This window comes from Amia ocellicauda, chromosome 22 (genome assembly GCF_036373705.1).
Source record: "Amia ocellicauda isolate fAmiCal2 chromosome 22, fAmiCal2.hap1, whole genome shotgun sequence".
Lineage (NCBI taxonomy): Eukaryota > Metazoa > Chordata > Actinopteri > Amiiformes > Amiidae > Amia > Amia ocellicauda.
The window spans coordinates 18,557,632-18,581,308 of NC_089871.1; the positions used below are offsets into that span (position 1 = coordinate 18,557,632).

Sequence of the window (23,677 nt, forward strand, 5' to 3'; positions counted from 1 at the left end):
GCTCCGTAAAATTTCCCTTCTATCCTGACAAGTGTCCTAGTCCCTGTCAATGAGAAGCATCCTCATAACATGATGCTGCCACCACCATGTTTCACAGTAAGGATGGTGTTCTTTCGGTGGTGCGCAGTGTTGGGTTTGTGCCAAACATAATGCTTTGCATTTAATAATCATCTTAACCATGCTCCAAAGGATGTTCAAGGCCTTTGATATTTATTATACCATTCCCTGATCTGTGCCTTTCAAATGCTTTGTCCCAGATTTCTTTTGAAAGCTCCTTGGTGCACATGGTTCAGTCTTTGCTTTGAAATGCACTACCCAGCATAGGGAACCTACAGGAACTGATTAATTTATCCTGAAATCACGTGAATCACTACAATTTAACATAGGCGGAGGCTACTTAACTTGGAGTGTGATTTTGAGGGGGATTGGTTTCACCTGTGCTAATTTAGGATTGCTAATACAAAGGGGGGGACACTTATCCAACCAAGCCAATTGTTTTCATTTTTCATTTAGTTTCTAGAATATTTATTACACTTGGAAGTTGCGCGTAGGATGTGTAGGGGTGGGGGAGCTTTTACTGCATTTTAATTCCAGGCTATGGATTGAATGATTGCAGATTAAATATAAGGGTAGAGTCTACATAACTAACAGGTTTTATTCCTTTGTAGGGTGAACATGGATCAATGCTTCTAAAATAAGACTTGCATATACCAATGATACTGGATGCCAGGGGCAGTGTGACATTAATTGACAACTGCAGGGACTTTAGTACCTCCAGCACTAGGTCCCTGGTTTATCAGAAGTTGTGTGGGGAGTGCTTTTGACATTGTTTCGAGGTGACACTGAAGAGAAGGTGGTACATGTTTGAATACAATGTAAACTGTGTTGTGTTGGGTTGAAATATGACAGTTACTGGCCCAGCCCATGTCATCTGACTGTCATTCTCAATGAGGTCAGAGACCTACAAAAGAGCATTGGGCAACCTAAAGGAAATGTTTCCACTTGACTGCACTCAACTGCCAAGTCACTGAAATCTGATCAATTTCCCACTACATTGTGTGTAGCTGACAAGTACACATAGAACACATTATCCACTTGATAATTGTACCGGTACAAATTATTAGCTGAGCATACATTTTTTCCCCTCAATGCTTAACTTGTTGCAAATCTGAAACTTAAAGGAATTGACGGAAGGGCACCACCAGGAGTGGAGCCTGCGGCTTAATTTGACCCAACACGGGAAACCTCACCTGGCCCGGACACGAAAAGGATTGACAGATTGATAGCTCTTTCTCTTTTGCAGACTTATATTAAAGAGCTTTGTATCTGATATTCATGAAGTTAACTGTGTGTATATATATATATATATATATATATATATAGTGAGGGGGAAAAAGTATTTGATCCCCTGCTGATTTTGTACGTTTGCCCACTTACAAAGAAATGATCAGTCTATAATTTTAATGGTAGGTGTATTTTAACAGTGAGAGACAGAATAACAACAAAAAAATCCAGAAAAAGTTATAAATTGATTTGCATGTTAATGAGGGAAATAAGTATTTGATCCCCTATCTATCAGCAAGATTTCTGGCTCCCAGATGTCTTTTATACAGGTAATGAGCTGAGATTAGGAGCACTCTCTTAAAGGGAGTGCTCCTAATCTCAGCTCGTTACCTGTATAAAAGACACCTGTCCACAGAAGCAATCAATCAATCAGATTCCAAACTCTCCACCTTGGCCAAGACCAAAGGGCTGTCCAAGGATGTCAGGGACAAGATTGTAGACCTACACAAGGCTGGAAAGGGCTACAAGACCATCGCCAAGCAGCTTGGTGAGAAGGTGACAACAGTTGGTGCGATTATTCGCAAATGGAAGAAACACAAAATAACTGTCAGTCTCCCTCGGTCTGGGGCTCTATGCAACCTCGTGGAGTTTCAATGATCATGAGAACGGTGAGGAATCAGCCCAGAACTACACGGGAGGATCTTGTTAATGATCTCAAGGCAGCTGGGACCATAGTCACCAAGAAAACAATTGGTAACACACTACACCGTGAAGGACTGAAATCCTGCAGCGCCCGCAAGGTCCCCCTGCTCAAGAAAGCACATGTACAGGCCCGTCTGAAGTTTGCCAATGAACATCTGAATGATTCAGAGGAGAACTGGGTGAAAGTGTTGTGGTCAGATGAGACCAAAATCGAGCTCTTTGGCATCAACTCAACTCGCCGTGTTTGGAGGAGGAGGAATGCTGCCTATGACCCCAAGAACACCATCCCCACCGTCAAACATGGAGGTGGAAACATTATGCTTTGGGGGTGTTTTTCTGCTAAGGGGACAGGAGAACTGCACCGCATCAAAGGGATAATGGACGGGGCCATGTACCGTCAAATCTTGGGTGAGAACCTCCTTCCCTCAGCCAGGGCATTGAAAATGGGTCGTGGATGGGTATTCCAGCATGACAATGACCCAAAACACACAGCCAAGGCAACAAAGGAGTGGCTCAAGAAGAAGCACATTAAGGTCCTGGAGTGGCCTAGCCAGTCTCCAGACCTTAATCCCATAGAAAATCTGTGGAGGGAGCTGAAGGTTCGAGTTGCCAAACGTCAGCCTCGAAACCTTAATGACTTGGAGAGGATCTGCAAAGAAGAGTGGGACAAGATCCCTCCTGAGATGTGTCCAAACCTGGTGGCCAACTACAAGAAACATCTGACCTCTGTGATTGCCAACAAGGGTTTTGCCACCAAGTACTAATTCGAAGGGGTCAAATACTTATTTCACTCATTAACATGCAAATCAATACACCCACCATTAAAATTATAGACTGATAATTTCTTTGTCAGTGGGCAAACGTACAAAATCAGCAGGGGATCAAATACTTTTTTCCGTCACTATATATATATATATATATATATATATATATATTATTAGCAGTTTTTTATTTTTTTAATCATGTCTTCAAATCCTCAGAAATCTAATTATCACCCGACAAGAAAGCCCAGTTTTACTCATTAACGTAGGCAACATTTAAAAATCCAAATGTATGTGTGTGTTTTAGCTGTACTTTTATTTTCACTTTTTTTGTGATGCAAGAGTATCACATGTATTGAAGTTTGCATTCAGTTTTAGTTTAGAATTTAGCAAATAAGAAATTTGTAATATATGACTAAATTAGCATGATGAAATGCAGACTTAACTTAAATCCACTGTCATACCTGATCTGCCATACTTAAATATCCTGTTACATGTAAAACAGAAAACTAATGATAGAAACTGACATTGGCTTTAAACTTTTGGTTCAGGAACAGGATACATAATTTTGCAATTTCAACAAAGGAAGCTAGTGTCTGTGTATTTCACACCATTTCAAACCTAGCATCATATTATTATTCAGTCAATGTCTGTGACTGAATGACAACTCAGCCTCAGCAAATGGACAATCTCTGTATTAATATATGTTTAATATAACTATTACAAATGAATGCCTAACATTAATGTTTTGATATTTGAAAGCAATATTTAAATATTATCCTGTCTCCAAATGTAATGGTGATGCAGCTAGTTTTATAGCCTGCATCTTTAGTAAAAACATAAGAACATAAGAAAGTTTACAAACAAGAGGAGGCCATGCGACCCATCGTGCTCGTTTGGTGTCCATTAATAACAAATTGATCCAAGGATACTATCCAGTCTATTTTTAAATATTCCCAAATTTGCAGCTTCAGCCACATCGCTGGGGAGTTTGTTCCAGATTGTGATGCCTCTCTATGTGAAGAAGTATCTCCTGTTTTCCAATCTTGAATGCCATGAAGCCCAATTTCCATTTGTGTCCCCAGGTCTGTGTGTCCCTGCCTACATTGTATCAGGTTAATGTCTAAAAATGGAACACAAACACTGCATCTTTGACCATTCTGTGTTGTTGAGTGGGACATAATAAGGATGTAAACATGGAGAACAAAACTGAAACAGAGACACAATTCAAGAGGATGCAATTTGTGGACTGAAAATGGGAGATTTCTTTACACACAGGGTTGTGGGAGTCTGCAATATGCTACTCAGTTAGGGTTGTCTCATTTGGAATCCTTGTTGCGTCATGATTTGTAAGCTATAAACACTATATTAGGTTAGATCTGTTGATTCCGAATGTTCATTATGCATGCAAATACTTGATTTGTGTGGCTGCCCAAAAAAATGCGTTAAGATTTTGCCACCAGAAGTGCTCCCAGCACTTTGTGTGGCTCACAGATCAACAGCAGAAATCCTGTTTTCTCAGATGGGGACTCTCTCTGTGTCAAGTGCTTATGACTACTACTGAAGTATTCTACTGGAAGAAAGGGAAATTGTTCTCTATGTCCCTAACAAAACTCAGGGCGAGCATCCAATCAACTGCAGATGCAACTGGCTCATGCTCATTGCCTCTGGGGTAGTGTACTGTCAGGAATACCTTGGTATACATCACCTGTAAAGCAGCAGTTTTTGTCATATTACACATGTTGTATTAACTGATAAAGGGTTGGGCATGGGATGGAATTACCCATTCATCTGACAGTTGGGTTTTTTGTTCTGCATGTCCTTAAAGCACCTTTAAAGTGGTCGGGTAATGCTAATTTGAAGTTTGATCATTAGGAATTTTATTCTTGTGAAAACCAGGAGGGTCTATGCCCCAAGAGGACTAAAGCTGGATTTTTAGTCACATTATTACAGTATCTCTATAACCCTGCTGTAGACTGAGCTGCAAGACTATTGAACCAGACTAGAGGCTTTTAGTTAAGCTTACTTACTTATCTATAATGTAAAGTATCTTCCAAACCACCAAAGGCTAACCGATGCCATTCTGAGCTTTGAATTGTCCTCTTCCCTTGGTTAAAACAATCTGTGTAGAAAATAGGGGCAGATTACTTTTCATGATGATTTCAGTCATCTGGAGAATGAAAATGTTAGATTTTTAAGAAAACCACAATCACTGAGACTGATAGAAAAAATGTATAATGGTCACCTACACAATAGTAATAATAAATCCTGCAAGATTCCTGTAGATATCATTCCTGCATGATAGATCAAAATTCTTACAGATTCAGTATTGTGTGGGATTCTTCATTATTATTATTATTATTATTATTATTATTATTGTTATTGTTGTTGTTGTTGTTGATAATAATAATAATAATAATAATAATAATAATAATAATAATAATAATAATAATAATAATAATGTGTGAGTTCATGTGCACTTTTTCTGAACTCCAGTCTTGGAGACAGCCAAGAACTGCATGTCGAGTTGCTTCATTCACGGTCAGTTGACAGTGGAGACTTTTCCCAGGAAAATTAGCCTCAAGATCCCAGCAAGCAAACGAGTGGGAAAATGCCCGCAGCCTCTTCAGGCTTACTATGCAGTCGATCTGTTCCGCATTGATTCTGCTGCTGCAACAGGTGCGGAGGTGGGCTTGATGCGCCTGGGAAACAGGGAGTTGCTGACACTGCAGTGCCGACAGACCCATCTGTCTGTGGTCTCCTGGGGACGCAACACAAACGAGCAGGTGGGGAGATGAGCCACTGATGGGTGAGGGCCTGGTTAAAAACTAGCTTGTTAGAGGAAATCTAATCTGACAAGTTACCTCAATAGAACTGTAATTAGAGACACTGACAAGGTCGCCAAAGGTATAACGATTACCCTGCACTACCTCTGAATGGAAATATGTACTTAAATTATGATGTTTTAAGCAGCCAGATCGGGTTACTGTACATTTCTTTCATTTTCAACATTTCTTATACACCCAGTATTTAAACCTGCAGATTGAATTCTGCAGACCTTCATAATAAAACTCATGCAAAAAGTTACTGAAATTCAATTTATCAATTTAAGTATATAATCGTTGTCCTTTATCTGATTGAAACCCGTGCAACTCATTGTATGTGATATTGAAACGTGTCTGCACAAACCAGGGACTCTTAAAAGGTGCGGTGGGTAATGTGCTTTATGAGTCCGGCCTGTATTGAAGATCAGATTCCTCTTTAGTATCACCATACCTCTGCCAGATTCATTTTCATTTGTAACTTTGCCAAGAGGTGTATTCTTGTCTGCGGAAGGGAAGAAGAGATTTGCATGTTTTTCGAACGAAACTCCCGCAGGCGTGCTTGTTAGGAACTGCATACTCGCCCTTTAAGTTACCTCTGTAAAACAATGCAAAGCAAGTTCTGGATTGAGCAGAAAGTAAACACAAAACCCACTGGTTAGCTTTAGCAACAACTGTGTATCAACAAAAAGATGCACGGAAGTGCTAAAAAAGAAAAAAAGAAACTACGCAATAATAATTTGTAGCCGACTGTGTATTAAGATTTCGTGCATAATGTGAATAACGCCAAGGCTCCAACGGAATTATTTGACCGTGGACCTTTATTGAAATACAGAAGTGATCCAGACAATGTTATTTATTTAAAACAACGCTGCAGGGAGATATACATTTATCATTGCCCGTTTATACAACCCACGCTCTCACGCCACGAAATGTACTTTTTATATTCTTATTTTCGTGTACATTTGGGACGTGCTGATATTGCACAGGTTTCATTCCTCAATTTTTAACAAATCACGGTGTTTATATCTGCAGTCTGTCTCGGTGCCGTCTGCCTTTTCCCCACATGCAGCGTGATCCTGGCATCGTGATGCTTAAGGAGTCGTGACTTCCCCCCGACAGAGACAGAGAAACCCGACTCCACTTCCCTAAAATCAAATAGTTGCGATGGGACTGCCCCCATATTCCACAGCACATTGCAATTCCCGAGAAACAGAAACTCTGCGAAAATAAAAAAATAAAAATAATAACAAGGTTTACTGCATTTGGAATTTGCAACAATGCATACACATGAACCAACAAACAAATATTTAGAATGAGAATTGCGAAAAAATGATGCAACAACTATATATATATATATATATATGGTGATCACCTGAACCAAATCTTATTTAACGAGGAAAAGTATATAAACCACTGCTGTGGTCATCACTATTCTCTTGCAATAGGACCAGCTGGATGGCAAAGAAGTGTGCTAGTAGTACCTCAAAAGTAATTGGAATCAGAAAGTAACTATTGACCATGCCAAGAGTTGAAAATAAAAGTTTTGAGTGAGGAAAAGAAGGGTTCAGTTCTGGTTTTACTGGCAGAGGGATACAGTGAGCATCGGGTTGCTTCCATCCTTAAAATTTCAAAGACGGCGGTTCATAAGAACAAGGTCAAGCAGCAGACATTGGGGACAACAAAGAGGGGCAGAGGGCGAAAACGACTCTCCACTGACCGGGATGACCACCAACTCATTTGAATGTCACTCAACAACGGTAGGATGACATCAAGTGACCTACAAAAAGAATGGCAAGCGGCAGCTGGGGTGAAGTGCACAGTGAGGACGGTTCAAAACAGGCTCCTAGGGGCAGGGCTGAAGTCGTGCAAAGCTAGACAAAAGCCCTTCATCAATGAGAAGCAAATAAGAGCCAGGCTGAGGTTTGCAAAAGACCATAAGGATTGGATCGTAGAGGACTGGAGTAAGGTCATCTTCTCCGATGAGTCAAATTTTCAGCTTTGCCCAACACCTGGTCGTCTAATGATTAGACGGAGACCTAGAGACCTAGATGGATGGTCACAAGCTATCAAACAAAGCCGAGCTGCTTGAATTTTGTGCCAGGAGTGGCATAAAGTCACCCAACATCAATGTGAAAGACTGGTGGAGCGCATGCCAAGACACATGAAAGCTGCGATTGAAAATCAGGGTTATCCCACCAAATATTGATTTCTGAACTCTTCCTAAGTTAAAACAGTATTGTGTTGTTTAAAAATGAATATTAACTTATTTTCTTTGCATTATTCGAGGTCTGACAACACTGCATCTTTTTTGTTATTTTGACCAGTTGTCATTTTCTAAATTATTTGGATAATTTGCCAGACAACGTTTTGAAACATGTTTCCTTCATGTTTAGGATGATGAAACTTCAACACCCACGAATTTCCGAAGCAAGGGAAGCTTTTTTTTTTCTTGTTTCTTTAAGTTGTGGGAAAAATGCTCTGCAGAGAAATGAGTCCCAAATGAGCAGAGTTTTGTTTCATTCACATCCTAAATGTAATATGAGTATTCCATTTGTGGTCCACTCTAAAGGCTGACTTTTTTTAAAAAGTCATAAAAAGTTGATATGTTCTTTGTGTGCGTTCAAAGAAGAAGGGAAGAATGTCGAAATGAAATAAATGAATGGAAGAAACCCTATTGGAAGAGTGCTGCATGGGCTTTGTGCTTCACAATAACATTTCACAATAACATCAAGCTAGTGCTGATGTCACTTCTATTAGGGCTGCGCTGATTTCTTTTTATTTTGGTTATTTATGTGTTTATTTGTTTATCAACAAGCTTCTGTAGATGACGTGGGTCCAGTTTGATGACATCAATAGCATGAAACCTATGTCTGGAGAATCGCCAAATGCTGTTAACAACGTCAGTCTATTTTTGAATATTCCCAAATTGTTGGCTTCAACATCGCTGGGGAGTTTGTTCCAGATTGTAAGAACCAATCAGATCTAATTAAACTGATTTCCACTAGGCATCTCATTTATTATATACACATTTTATTTTTCCCTTGTTTTTTTATTTTTCTTACCTGTAAGAAAGGGATAATTTGTCATGTACTACAAATCCCATTAGGCATGACTAGTATGTTCAGGCATGCAGTATACACCCTTAAATAGCACTTTACACAGGTATCTGCATGAGTAGAAACACACCAAAACAAATATATGATTTTGTCTGTATGTTGATGTGAAAAATCAGGTTTAAGGCAAACCCAGTGACATGTGTGATTGATTTGCACACACTTACTCCCCATGGTTGGGGAATGGAGTTGGTGAAACTGAAAGCTTCCCATAGCTGTCAGTGTGTTTTGCCTTGTGCTGGCTTAATAAATCAGCACTTTCCCATTACAGTCCAGATAGTTCCGGAAGAAAAGCACAGCAGCTCCTCTCATTACAGGGCTGTGTAAAAGAAAAGAAGAAAACCCCCAACTAATTTTAGGAGTCTTCTGCTGAGTGGCTTTAGTGCATATTTGTGATTTTGTTTTTTTCACATTGAGTACTATATGAAAAAGGATAACACTCAATCTAATAAAATAAACTTAATTGTATTGCTCTATAATATGTCCACATTTAATTCTTAAGACAACAGCTACCAAAATTACTTGGCTGAAGAGTATTATCCTTTATGAAAAGTTATTGAAACATCATGCACTATATATATATATATATAGCTCTGGAAAAAATTAAGAGACCACTGCAAATTTTTCTTAAATCATCATGTATGGCAGCCATTCCATTCCATTCATATTTTTATTTGGAATTTGGGAGAAATGTTGTCAGTAGTTTATAGAATAAAACAAAAATGTAAATTTTACCCAAACATTAATCCATTTTCAAAACTGCTTATCATGGTGAGGGTCACAGGGAAGCTGGAGCCAATCCCAGGAGGCATAGGGCACAAAGCAGGAATACGCCCAGGATGGGATGCCAGGCCATTGCTGGGTAACATACACACATACCTACAGGGCAATTTAGCATGGCCAATGAACCTGACCTGTATGTCTTTGGACAATGGGAGGAAACTGGAGTGCCTGGAGGAAACCCACATAGACACAGGGAGAATATGTGAACTCCACAGAGACAGGCACCCCAAGCCAGGACTTCAACCCGAGACCCGTGGAGCTGTGAGGCAGCAGTGCTAACCACCACATCACCATGCCACCCTTAACCTAAACACATACCTATAAATAGTGAAACCAGAGAAACTGATAATTTTGCAGTGGCCTCTTTTTCCAGAGCTGTATATATATATATATATATATATATATATATATATATATATATATATATATATATATATATATATAGGCAATTACATTTGTATGTATATATGTATATGTGTGTGTATATATATTCAGTCAGTCAGTCTTGGTGAGTTTTATACTTTACACTTTATTCTGAGCTCTGTCTCTTATCACTTTATAATGGTTTAAGTTTCTGAAGTCATTCCCCTGCAAGAAGAAATACTGACATATTTTAGAAAAGTAAAGTAACCCCCCTCCCCGCTCCAGACCCACTCTCCCTCCCTCTCTGGGGAATACTACTAAGAATAGGAGCATGCTACAGACCAGAGGATTTCCCCATTACGTTTAAATACTGTAACCCAATCCTACTAGGGATAATCGCATTACAATATGAGCGCTTAAAATGGTACAGTGTTAATCATGCTAGTTTATTGTGCATATTCAGTTTATTATTTGCAAAAATACTATATCACATTACAAGAAAAATAAAAAATAAATCTAAATACAATCAGATGGCCAGGTGATCTGTTTAAAAAGTGCATCAGGAGCTGAATAGGACAACCTTTTGTTTTGGACATTGATTGATATTTTACTTATGATATATATATATTTTTATGAAGTTAGGTAAATTACCGTGATTAAATAAAAGCAACATTTTCTGTTTAATAATTTGAATTAACAATATTTAATTTCTCACTGGCTGCAGTAAGCCATTCCCACTGAAGCCCCATTCACACTGAAATGCCGTAAAATTGCAAGCAACTGGAAGAGTTAGGATTAGCTTTATGGTTATATGTAATGGTGGGATAAGATCTAAATGTTACTGGTATTTAGAGAAAAGAAAATGTGTTTTGTCACTTGGGGTGTGGGGCTGGGTGGTCCATGGAAATGCTTGCATCAGCTGACTGGTCTGTGGGTCAAAAAAGTTTGAGAAATACTGCAGTAAATCAACCATGGGGTTTTTGCACTTTGAACATGGTTTTACTATGGTTGTATCATAGTTATACAGTGGTTTCCAATGATTTTAACATGGCTTCACTGTGCTTTACTGCAATCTAAATGGTATCCCATGGCCTAGTATAGTAAAGCATGGTGAATGCATGCTGAACCCAATAAGAAACCACTTTAAAATCACAGCAAAATCATGCTAAAAGAACAAAAATACTATTGTACATTTATTTTATTCTTTATGAGTGGAAGTTTGTGGTGCGTGTGTGTATGTGTGTGTGTGTTGGCGGGGGGGGGGGGGGGTCACAGTTCATTGTGGTCATTGTGTGAGTTTGTGGAAAAAAGTGTTTATATATATATATATATATATATATATATATATATATAACACAATGACACAAAAGAACAATAACACTAACAGAGGTTAACAGGAAGTAGTAATATAAAAAGTAAAATAAGAGGCCTTCTTCACAGTGGAAGTTTGCATGTGGAAAAACACTACTAAACCACATAGTGGAAGCTGATTCATTAGGATCATTTGAAAAACATCTTGATGAAGGACTGGTGTTTAATATTCCACTAACAATCAAACAAGATATGTGGGCCAGATAGACAACCCTTATTTGAAAACTCCTCTTATGTTCCAGAGATGAATAAACTCCCACCTTGTCACTTTGCCAAGCTGTTTATCTGATCACTGGCCTCGCAGCAATGGTTCTCACAGCATCACAGCACTAACCCCTGTACCCCTGTAACTCTGAAGGAATTTCATAGGAGTTTCAGTACAAATATTCTAGCCTGGAGGTCTCTGGCTGCATTGTTTTCTCTTTCCATCTCCCAGTGTTATTTATCTCTTTCACTCCCTCTTTCCAGCTCTTTCCCATGTTTGAAAGGTGTGAGAATACCACCCCCAATAACAACATCTCCCCCTCTCCATAACAGCTGATCCTCCCCAGCTGCGGAGGACTGGGGGGTGGCCCATGCTTGTTGGGCCACACAGGCCTCAATCCTGGGAATTTCTGCAAATAATCCTGTCTTGTCTTCCCACAGACCCAGGAATCAGGCTCAGTTATTTCAACCCCTCAGCCCAAGCGCCCCCCACTTCTTCTTATCCACCCCCATTCCCACCTCAGCCCCTGTCAGCAATGTTCCCAGACACACAGAAGAGGGAAAGGTGGGTGTTATCACCGAAACTCAGGAAATGTAAGGAAATAAATAGCATATGTATGTATGCATACACGACAGAGGCCTTTCTGCTTTGAATTATGTTAGTATATACTTCCTGGAGGATTTTAAATGGGAGGAGAAAAAAAAACTTTTCCAAGGCTGAATTAACTCCTCAAAAACACACATATGAAATAAAATAAACTTCTGATAGTTCAACACTCGAACAAAATTATTTGAATGCACCTGAATGTTCTTCCTGAATTGAACTTGCACTAATGGCATCACAAAATGTGTCCAATTGTGTACGTTTCCTCGATTACACTTAGTCTCGCCATCTGTTGAGAGAAGCGGCATTTACCTTGGTTGTGAGATCAGAGTTAGAATAAAGCCCCCATCAGAGCCTGGGACTGATTCCCTTCACTATATGGGAAAAGAGACCCTGTGATCAGCAACCTCAGTGTATTGGATTGCAATGCAGCCCTGTTTTCCCTCTTTGAAGAGATTTAATTTATGTATTTATGTACTTGAATCAATTATTCATATCATTAGCTATAAGTATTTGGATTTATTCTGATATATATACACATATATACATATATGTATATATATACACCGATCAGCCATAACATTATGACATATTAGGCAGCAAGTGAACATTTTGTCCTCAAAGTTGATGTATTAGAAGCAGGAAAAATGGGCAAGCATAAGGATCTGAGCGACTTTGACAAGGGCCAAATTGTGATGACTAGACGACTGGGTCAGAGCATCTCCACAGCTGCAGCTCTTGTGGGTTGTTCCCAGTCTGCAGTGGTCAGTACCTATCAACAGTGGTCCAAGGAAGGAAAAGCGGTGAACCGGCGACAGGGTCATGGGCAGCCAAGGCTCATTGATGCACGTGGGGAGCGAAGGCTGGCCCGTGTGGCCCGATCCAACAGACGGGCTACTGTAACTCAAATTGCTGAAAAAGTTAATGCTGGTTCTGATAGAAAGGTCAGAACACACAGTGCATCGCAGTTTGTTGCGTATGGGGCTGCATAGCCGCGGACTAGTCAGGGTGCCCATGCTGACCCCTGTCCACTGCCAAAAGCGCCTACAATGGGCATGTGAGCATCAGAACTGGACCACGGAGCAATGGAAGAAGGTGGCCTGGTCTGATGAATCATGAGTTCAAGGTGTTGACTTGGCCTCCAATTCCCCAGATCTCAATCCAATCGAGCATCTGTGGGATGTGCTGGACAAACAAGTACGATCCATGGAGGCCCTACCTCGCAACTTACAGGACTTAAAGGATCTGCTGCTAACGTCTTGGTGCCAGATGCCACAGCACACCTTCAGAGGTCTAGTGGAGTCCATGCCTCGACGGGTATTGGCTGTTTTGGCGACAAAAGGGAGACTTACACAATATTAGGCAGGTGGTCATAATGTTATGGCTGATCGGTGTATATGAAATAGTGTATGTATATTTGAATGCTTTATAGAAGTTATGAAGTTATGATATGATATGCCCTGCTGTTGCCCAGAAACCTCACAAGGCTACCTTGGTTCCCAAAACTTAAATCAATCAATTAACATGCAGTTATAATGAAGGTATGGTTTTGATATGCTCCAGACTGTGAATTAATAGATTTTTACAGAAGTAGATGCTTTTACACAAGGTGACTTACATGTTTTTTTTAGCCTCTGACCTACAATTTATTACACATACATACAGCACTACAACAGATTGGGCATTAGGACAAAAACGTTACAGTGAGCAACAGCAAGTCATGTACAGTAGCCTTCTATGATGGAACTTATTTGGTGCACAAATAAGGGAGATTTATACAACGGGGAGGAAAGGGCACAAGCATTTGAACAGCAAACTTGAATGACAGAATGGCAGAAATGCATGCAAGAGTACAAGCATTATTTTTTCAGTGTTGCCAAATGGCAGAATTAGGAATTGTAAAGCGATAATAATAATAATAATAATAATAATAATAGCATTTTATATAGCGCCATTTCAAGCAAAATCATCTCAAAGCGCTACACAAGTAAAACAACAACATAATTAATTAACAGTACTTAAACAGCGAGAAGTAAAAACAACAAGGGACACATTCAGAAAATGGAAATAACAGAAGTGGGCATTTCACACTGAAACTAAAATAGGTTTCATTTATATACGTTTTTATGTAATTTTTAAAAACAAACGTTTTTAAAAATAAAATGTAACACTGCCTTTGTAACACAGCTATTGAAATTCAGCCGTTTCAACTTGTCACTTAAAGCATGACATTTAGCACGACTGAAGCTCACAAGTAAACACAGCCATTGCCCTGGTCTACTGTTTGTGATTTGCAGTGGGAAAGAAAGAGTTAAACACTATTGCACCTGCAGTGGGAACTGGAAATAATTTGGACACAAAAAACTGGGAGATACCAGGAGCTGCCGGAAAGATTAGGGCCCCATTTCCTGGAAAATGACAAGTTAGAAAAATACCAGTCTGGGCTGATCTTTGAACTCAGCAGAAACAGAGAGAGAGGCTCATCAAGAAGAGGCAGGGGCTGTACTGCTGGGAGTCAGAATCTGCTTTCTAGGAAAACTGAGGCTTCAGCACACTGTAATTACACAGTGTTTAAAGTGGTCCCAAAAAGGGAATGTTTTTAAGGAGAGGGGAGGGAGCCCACATTGCTTGAAGATATTTAACTGTCTTAAATACCTCCAAACCTGAATTATGGAGCTCTATTAAAGTAGGCTTTCAGTGAAATACAAAGTTTTGTAAAATTATTTTGTGAAGTAGGGCTGCCCCCTCAGGATTTCTGCTGTCTGTCTTAGTGTTCATCTGTCGGTCTGTCTCACCTTCCACAGACAGGGAAACATCCATTAAACCTATTGGAAACAGCCAATTGCAAAGCAAGGTTTCTAAATCTAAAAACTTTCCGGGGTGCCAAGAGCACAAAGATAAGTGTCATCCCACTTTTCTCCAACAACATGGGGTTGAAGCATGAGGCTGTATTTTTTGAAAAGGCTGGTCTAAACAGGTTAATGGGAGGTGGTATAGTTCTGGTCTCCAGAGACATGCAAGTTGAATTCTGCATCCTTTTGAAATCATAGTCAGTGCAGTAGTCTCGTGTTCTGGTGAGGTAATGCTTTTGCTTTTTCTCCACTTTCTATAATGGCCTGCAGTCAAGTCGTCTGTGCCCCTACCTTGATGGTAAACCCCAGAGAGAGACGGGAGAAAGAGAGGTCTATGGGCGGAAGCGACTGTCAGCTGACCGTGACAAAGGAGTATTGTGCTTGAAGCGGCTGGAATAATGTGAGGCAGGACTGGGAATGAGGAGGGAGAGGGGAGCACAGAATTGAACCACAGGGACAATGCACAGGCCGGAGCCAAGCCGGGAAGAATAGAAAAGGGAGGAAGAGTTTTCTCTCCTGCAAACGAGCCTCTCATTGTCCCCTCGTCCTGCCACAGGAAAAGGGCCCGAGAACATTCTCATGCCCGGTGGTGTTGAAGAAAAGACAAAAGAGACCGAAGAAAGAAAAAGATTTTTCACACCTTTATAACAGTGACAGCTGCTGACTCAAGGCCAATGTTAGCCCCATGAAGGTACACCAGAAGATCACTGAACAGTGCACTGTAACATGAAAAAAACACAAAAACAGAAAGTGATGTGGTTTGTTTTAGTTATAGCATTTTAAATAGGATCCTGATGTTGAGAATCTTAATGCACTGTGTGATTTCATAACTGATAATGTCAATTTCTGACTATGATAAATTATTATCTGTACACATTAAATGGAATTTAAAATGCATTGCCATAATACATTTGAGAATGAAGAATGTTCGCACTGTGAATTTGAAGAGTCCTCTAACCCAATCAACCCTTCCCCATCCCAGGAAAACTGGACTTGGTGGCTTAGTAGCCCCTGAGAGTTCCCAACAACATTCAGCTAGTGGCATACCTTGGATTTAAACCAGCAGACTCCATGGTAAAGGGTAGAAGAGCCTTTAAATGAACATATCATATGAATATCAGAGTACCCAGTAGATGACAGGACAGGGAAGGGTTCAGTAATGACACCTTGTAGAACCACAGCACAGTCAATGGCATGCAACCAAAGTGAAATGCCCTCCTATTTTCCCCATTAAGCGTTACTTGAGTTTAAAGTGCCTTAACAGATTCAATCCAATATGCTAGTTAAGGGGGAAATTGTTGTGCAATATTTAAGGGCCACTGGTCTCTAGAAGGGCTCCATAGAAATAAAGAGTAGTGTTTTTGAAAGCCTGTTTAATTTAAAGAGAAACAAACTTCAAAATCACCAGCAAGTGAAACCCAAACACATCCACACACACGGCAATGCCCAGCCCAGTACAGTCAGGTTTCTTAATAATCAGAACCCCCATCAGATTAGTTAAAATCATTGCCATCTGCCACTTTAAAGACTTGAATGCATTAGGCAATAATAGCCAATATAATTAAAATTTTGGATATAGAGGGAAGGAAAATGGGGTAATAAAGGAGTTATCAGTACAGACACAAAAGATCGCATTTAGCAAGTTGAAATTACAGTCTTGCTCTCTATTCAAGAGAATGCATCTTCACTGCAAAATCTGTGCAGTTGTGGAAGTGAACGATGATTGAACTAATGATAATGGAAAAAGGAAAAATTATTGGAAGTGCAGAGCCAATCTTTCACTAGCATCAGACAAGAGTGTCATTGAATTCAACCTTCTCATTCCCACCTCAGTTTCATTGACAAACAGACAGCTATTCCATCGTGTGAACAGGGAATAAAGTCCAAACTGTAATTCCAAAAGATTCTAACTTTCGGTCTCTTGAATCAGAATCAAGCTATGGTGATTTACACAATTTTGCACTGTAAGAGAAAAAAAGGAATAACTAATGTTTCAGAGTGGAAGTTGATTGCTTATCAATTATGTTACCTACATGAAAAAGCAATTAGAGCAATTAGACGATCAACGGGGGTTCTGCAGTATTAGACAGTATTAAACAAGTTTCTATACTGAGGTCAGCGGGGAAATCACTGATCAATTCAAACAATTTATCAACAGATTTGACATGTCACAGCAGTCAGAACTACATCTGATTTAGGTAGCATTACTATTAACACTGTCTCCTGCAGAGTTTGAGGAACAGATCGTAATAAAAGATTGTATTCCTTACACTGCCACGACCAATTTAGAGATACCAATTTCAAATTTAGTACAATAAAATAAATATTGAGGACACTTGTATCCATCCACCATCCTGTGATCGATAATTTTCCACCAGTGCATTTTCTGAAGCATTACATCTAATGCAAACACTAATCAAAATAAAGCAAAACCAATAAATCCCCTTATTATAATTATTATATTTCTTTGCACCGTTATCCAGGGAAACAATTGTTTTATACAATTACCCATTTATACAGCTGTTTTTTACTGGAACAAACTAGGTGAATTGCTCAAGGGTACAACAGCAGTGTCCCCCATTAGGGATTGACCCACAACCCTCCAGAGCCCTAACCACTACTCCACACTACAACCCTTAATGTCATGTGCTATAATGTGGCAGACAGTGGTGCTAAAAGTGGAAAATACATCACATCCACCTTTGCTTTTCAAATGAAATATACAATTAAACCACTTAAAATATAAGGTTGGGAATAGTCTTGAGTCTATTAATCTAATTTCTTCTGAGAGATTTATGGCTGAATATAACCCTAATATTTCTTTGTAGGACATTTGCCACCAGCTCCTTTGGTTATATAATAGCTATACTCCAGTTTAATCGCTGGCTGTAACAAGGTCCTGCAGCTGAATGGCTCAGTCGTAATAGTTTTGAGAATCTCTATGTGCCTTTCTGCTTGCACTGTTGTCAACTAGCCAGCCTGCCTATATTAATAGCAGGGAAGCGGCTGCCAGAGATTTCACTCACTCGGGATGTCCTGTACCCACAGTAAAGTTCATTATACCATAGGGGAAAAAGCCTAGTTTTCTCATCGTAAAATACTTTTGGCTCTCCATAGCAATTTAGCATGATAATGATTTAACCTATTCATGGACATGGTAAGGATTACTCTGTATTGCAAGGGTAGGGTCACCTTGATCAGATCAAAACATAGAAAGACGATCTGTCAACAGCAACAGCAATGAAACTGGCTTTAGCTTTTGCAGAGTTATGGTCATGACATTTGCAACTTGACGTTAAAAATAAGACTTGAGAACAAAAAACAAAGAAGTGGAATGCTTTGCTGGATACCGACAAAGATCAGACAATCTAGTGGAGCACTGGTGGGAGCATTTGGATTATTAGCTCAGAGAAAATAAGTTTGAATTAAAGCAAACTTTACATGCATGTGGTGGCAAATGAAGTAGAGGAATAGACAAAATCTCAATTTAATGCCAAAGGATAAATGCTCTGTATAATGCAAAACACAGTGAGGCTGATATCACACACCTTTGCAATTAAATTAAGCAATATGATGTGACTGTATATCTTTTATGCAACAAACTAACATTTTTGCAATTTATTTGGTTGCCTCAAACACATACACTTAAAATGTGTACAGTCTGCATTTCAAGAGAATACACTCACCTCTCTTCATTCTCAAACAAAATCGTTTAATGTGCATTTGACCTGAGATCCTTGCAACAGCCATACTAATAAATGGCATGTACTTTAATTTAGTGGAACAGTGTGGAACCCAGTGGGGTCTATTTGTCACTGCAAGCACACCTGACAAACGTGCCTGCTTTGCCCCTGTACCCAATCTTGACAGACTGGTTGGAGATTTTAATAAGAAACACAAATTAACTTTTTTGCTACCATTTGAGAGAGAGCGTGAGAGTGAGAGAGCAAATAGTGTCACGCAAGCTTTAAGAACATAAAAAAGTTTACAAACGAGAGGAGGCCATTCGACCCATCATGCTCGTTTGGTGTCCATTAATAACTAAGTGATCCAGTCTATTTTTGAATGTTCCCAAATGTTCAGCATCAACCACATTGTGACAACTCTCTGTGTGAAGAAGTGTCTCCTGTTTTCCGTCTTGAATGCCTTGAAGCCCAATTTCCATTTGTGTCCCTGGGTGCGTGTGTCCCTGCTGATCTGGAAAAGCTCCTCTGGTTTGATGTGATCAATGCCTTTTTATAGACATTCCCTTCAGACCTGGAATAAGTCTGGTTGCTCTCCTCTGAACTGCCTCTAGAGCAGCGATATCTTTCTTGAAGTGTAGAGCCCAGAACTGTACACAGTATTCCAGATGAGGTCTAACTAGTGCATTGTACAGTCTTAACATGTTTTAAATTCTACACTTTTGACAATATACCCTAACATTTTTTGCCATTTTTATTGCTTCCCCACACTGTTTGGATGGAGAAAGTGAGGAGTCCACGTAGACTCCTAGGTCTTTCTCATGCATTACTTCATCTAGTTCTATTCCTCCCATAGTGTAATTATAGTGGATATTTATATTACCTACATGTAATACGTTGCACGCAGGTAATAAAAATGTCCACTAGGGTCAAGTGAGGATGTACCGATTACACATGTCCATAGCAAAAACTGGACTGCTTCAAGTTAGCACGTACTAAGTTATTAATGGACATGATAGGTCAAATGGCCTCTACCCGTTTTTAACATTCTTATGTTTCTTATGGTAGTGTGTTGTTTTTAAATTGTTTAATTTTGGCAGGTGTTTTTTTTTTTTTTTATTATTACGCAGTGTGCAAAATCTACAACACTTTCTTGAAGTATAGGTGTTGCATATTCTCCACATGAGAGACACATGCACACAGATTAGGGACTGAACTGGATTTACTACTTTATACCTCCAGATGTTCAAATGCAATTAGCCCCTCAGGGCGAGGTGGAGAGTGATTCTTATTACATCCTGTGAGGTTTGACCACACTCAGCAGCAGCAGATCCCCTGCCCAAAACCACGCATGTGTGTGCACACGTACGTGTGCAGAATCCCTGTGTCAGTCATATTAAGCCTCCCCATCAGGTGCTAAGGGTCCTGGGGCTGACCTTTGTTCCCAGGCAGGCTAGGCAACATTGATTACTTCCTGTGCTGCAGCAGTAAAGAGCAGTTGGGGCAGGGAGGCCAAGAAGGTGATGAGTTCACAGGGGTCATAGGGTGAGAAACTAAGAAAATGTCCAGAGGTGTGTCAAATACATTTTCTGGGCTTTCATTTAAGTGTGCAGAGTGTCCTGCTCAGCTGTGCCAGAGTCTCCACTGGGTGTCCATGCATTTTGACAAACAAGACACGCCACTATATGTGTGCATGCTTGGGTCCTTTCTTTAGATTTGAAGGAACGCATTTGTTTCCATTACTGGCTACTGAGTGGCAAGCATCCTAGGGAAAGAACACAGTGGACGACCAAGACAACCTTAAAAAAAAATGTGTGTGAGTGAGGAATCGGAATTCATTTGTGTGCTTTTGGAGGAGTGCGCTGGCTGCACATGCAGGCTTGGTCCATTCAAACAACTGTATCAGGAAAACTGTGCACTGTGGAGCACAGAACCAAGGGGGACATGTCATCCAACCATCATGTTGCCCTCTTGAAACCTGGACAGCTGTATATGAGGCCACACATTTGAGCTAACTCAGACACACATGGTCACACTGAGCCACCATGTCATGTGTGTATAGTAATTGTATACAGAGACACATGCCTCATTTGCACCAAATTTGAATGCTTCACTGCACTGCACACAGTTTTCACTGTACAGTTGTTTGCGTGGACCAGCCATGAACCACATAGGCAAGGTTGGTCAGCAGATCAGATCAGTTTTGTTGAATCACAGAAGTGATGTAATCAATAGTAAGACTGAATGAGCTGCCTGTACATGCAGAGCAATACATAACTCTGGGGCTGCATTCACCTACTTAAGGCTCAGACATCTTACATCTTAAGTAATCTTCACACTATTTCTTTCCAATTCCGTCAGTGACTTGACGTCACAGCCTCAGGGTCTCATTTATAAACTTTTACTGCACTACACTTTTGTTTATTTATTAGCTGATTTCGCAAATAGACTCTGAAATGTCAGTCAGGCCCACTAGCCTCCAGTCTAGCCAATGGCTGATTTCCAACACTCCCTAGCCATGCATGACGGGTGATGAATCACAAAGTGTGTATATTTGAAATGACTCGACACATGCATAGACATATTACCTGCCCAGCTTTCAGCAAATATACATATACATATACATATACATATATATATTATACTTTACATTTTAAAATATTTGAAGTAGCTGGTTAATACAGTAACATATATATATATATATATATATATATATATATATATATATATATATATACACACTCACCTAAAGGATTATTAGGAACACCTGTTCAATTTCTCATTAATGCAATTATCTAACCAACCAATCACATGGCAGTTGCTTCAATGCATTTAGGGGTGTGGTCCTGGTCAAGACAATCTCCTGAACTCCAAACTGAATGTCTGAATGGGAAAGAAATGTGATTTAAGCAATTTTGAGCGTGGCATGGTTGTTGGGGCCAGACGGGCCGGTCTGAGTATTTCACAATCTGCTCAGTTACTGGGATTTTCACGCACAACCATTTCTAGGGTTTACAAAGAATGGTGTGAAAAGGGAAAAACATCCAGTATGCGGCAGTCCTGTGGGCGAAAATGCCTTGTTGATGCTAGAGGTCAGAGGAGAATGGGCCGACTGATTCAAGCTGATAGAAGAGCAACTTTGACTGAAATAACCACTCGTTACAACCGAGGTATGCAGCAAAGCATTTGTGAAGCCACAACACGTACAACCTTGAGGCGGATGGGCTACAACAGCAGAAGACCCCACCGGGTACCACTCATCTCCACTACAAATAGGAAAAAGAGGCTACAATTTGCACAAGCTCACCAAAATTGGACAGTTGAAGACTGGAAAAATGTTGCCTGGTCTGATGAGTCTCGATTTCTGTTGAGACATTCAGATGGTAGAGTCAGAATTTGGCGTAAACAGAATGAGAACATGGATCCATCATGCCTTGTTACCACTGTGCAGGCTGGTGGTGGTGGTGTAATGGTGTGGGGGATGTTTTCTTGGCACACTTTAGGCCCCTTAGTGCCAATTGGGCATCGTTTAAATGCCACGGCCTACCTGAGCATTGTTTCTGACCATGTCCATCCCTTTATGTACCCATCCTCTGATGGCTACTTCCAGCAGGATAATGCACCATGTCACAAAGGTCGAATCATTTCAAATTGGTTTCTTGAACATGACAATGAGTTCACTGTACTAAACTGGCCCCCACAGTCACCAGATCTCAACCCAATAGAGCATCTTTGGGATGTGGTGGAACGGGAGCTTCGTGCCCTGGATGTGCATCCCACAAATCTCCATCAACTGCAAGATGCTATCCTATCAATATGGGCCAACATTTCTAAAGAATGCTTTCAGCACCTTGTTGAATCGATGCCACGTAGAATTAAGGCAGTTCTGAAGGCGAAAGGGGGTCAAACACAGTATTAGTATGGTGTTCCTAATAATCCTTTAGGTGAGTGTATATATATATATATATATATATATGAATTAAATTGAGTTTCAATACTTTGCAGTCAATGACTGCCTGAAGTCTGGAACCCATAGACATGCTGCATTTCCTCCCTGGTTATGCCCTGCCAGGCCTGTACTGCAGCTATCTTTAGTTCCTGCTTGTTCTTGGGGTGTTTTGCCTTCAGTTTTGCCTTAGAAATCAAACCAAACCAATCAGAGAGATACCAAAAACATTAGGTGTGGCCAAATCAACTATTCGGTACATTCTTAAAAAGAAAGAACGCACTGGTGAGCTCAGGAACACCAAAAGGCCTGGAAGTTCAGTTTTGCCTTCAGCAAGTGAAATGTATGCCCAATTGGATTCAGGTCAGGTGATTGACTATTGCAGAACATTCCACTTCTTCGCCTTCGGCAGAAGATACATTTGAGATTTTAACATCTATTTACAGTCATTTTGTTGTCTGTCTCTCTTGCTGTGTTCCTTGCAAAGAGTCACACTCATGAGTGAAAGGCTGTAAAAGCAAGAACACTGCGTCCTTGCCAAAATATTCCTCCCTCCTGCCTTTGAACAGGCTCCATTAAACCTGCAAATACACTGGCAGCGGCATTCAAAGATCTTTAAAGCCAATATTCATGACGGAGACAGGGCAGAGGAAATGGAGAGAGGTTAACAGGTTGGGGCAGCAGTGTGCGTGGCGAAAACCTGATTAGTGGAGACTGGAAGAAAGGAGCACACACAAACACCCACATGCTCCGCACACACGCTCCCTTCACAGAGCTGCCTAAGGCGTCTTACAAAGGAGGAGACCAATCCGGGCTTACCCTCCCACATCTCCAGGGCAGCCCTTTGGTAAATGTCAAGCGGATTTGTCAAATGCGTGTCTCCCTGACAGCTTTTCCCTTACCGAGGTAGATCCTTGTTCCTTTGGGTTTTTGGCTTCAAAAAAACAGGAGGTGGGGTGACTAATTAGCACCTGTATTCCAACTGGTATGAGTATAACCTTTTCTAAAAAGCAATTGTGTGTGTGCATACCAGTGTGATTGCATGCATGTGGTTTCCAATACTCCCTATCCATGTGTTTCTTTACTTTTTATTTATCTATTTATTGATGGATTGATTTTTTGACTTTTCTTGTGATTTGGATTCACCAAGCAGTCCGGTATCCCACCACAACAATCTTTATTTAAT

General features: G+C 40.2%; 1 long non-coding RNA gene across 1 annotated transcript; it reads left to right on the forward strand.

The window, feature by feature from the left end:
- The first annotated feature begins 5,291 nt into the window (after positions 1–5,291).
- Positions 5,292–15,768, forward strand: LOC136717981 (uncharacterized). The gene is made up of 3 exons (XR_010805251.1): positions 5,292–5,533; positions 11,848–11,971; positions 15,133–15,768. It is a non-coding gene; the product is annotated as an uncharacterized LOC136717981 (long non-coding RNA).
- Positions 15,769–23,677: the final 7,909 nt, after the last annotated feature.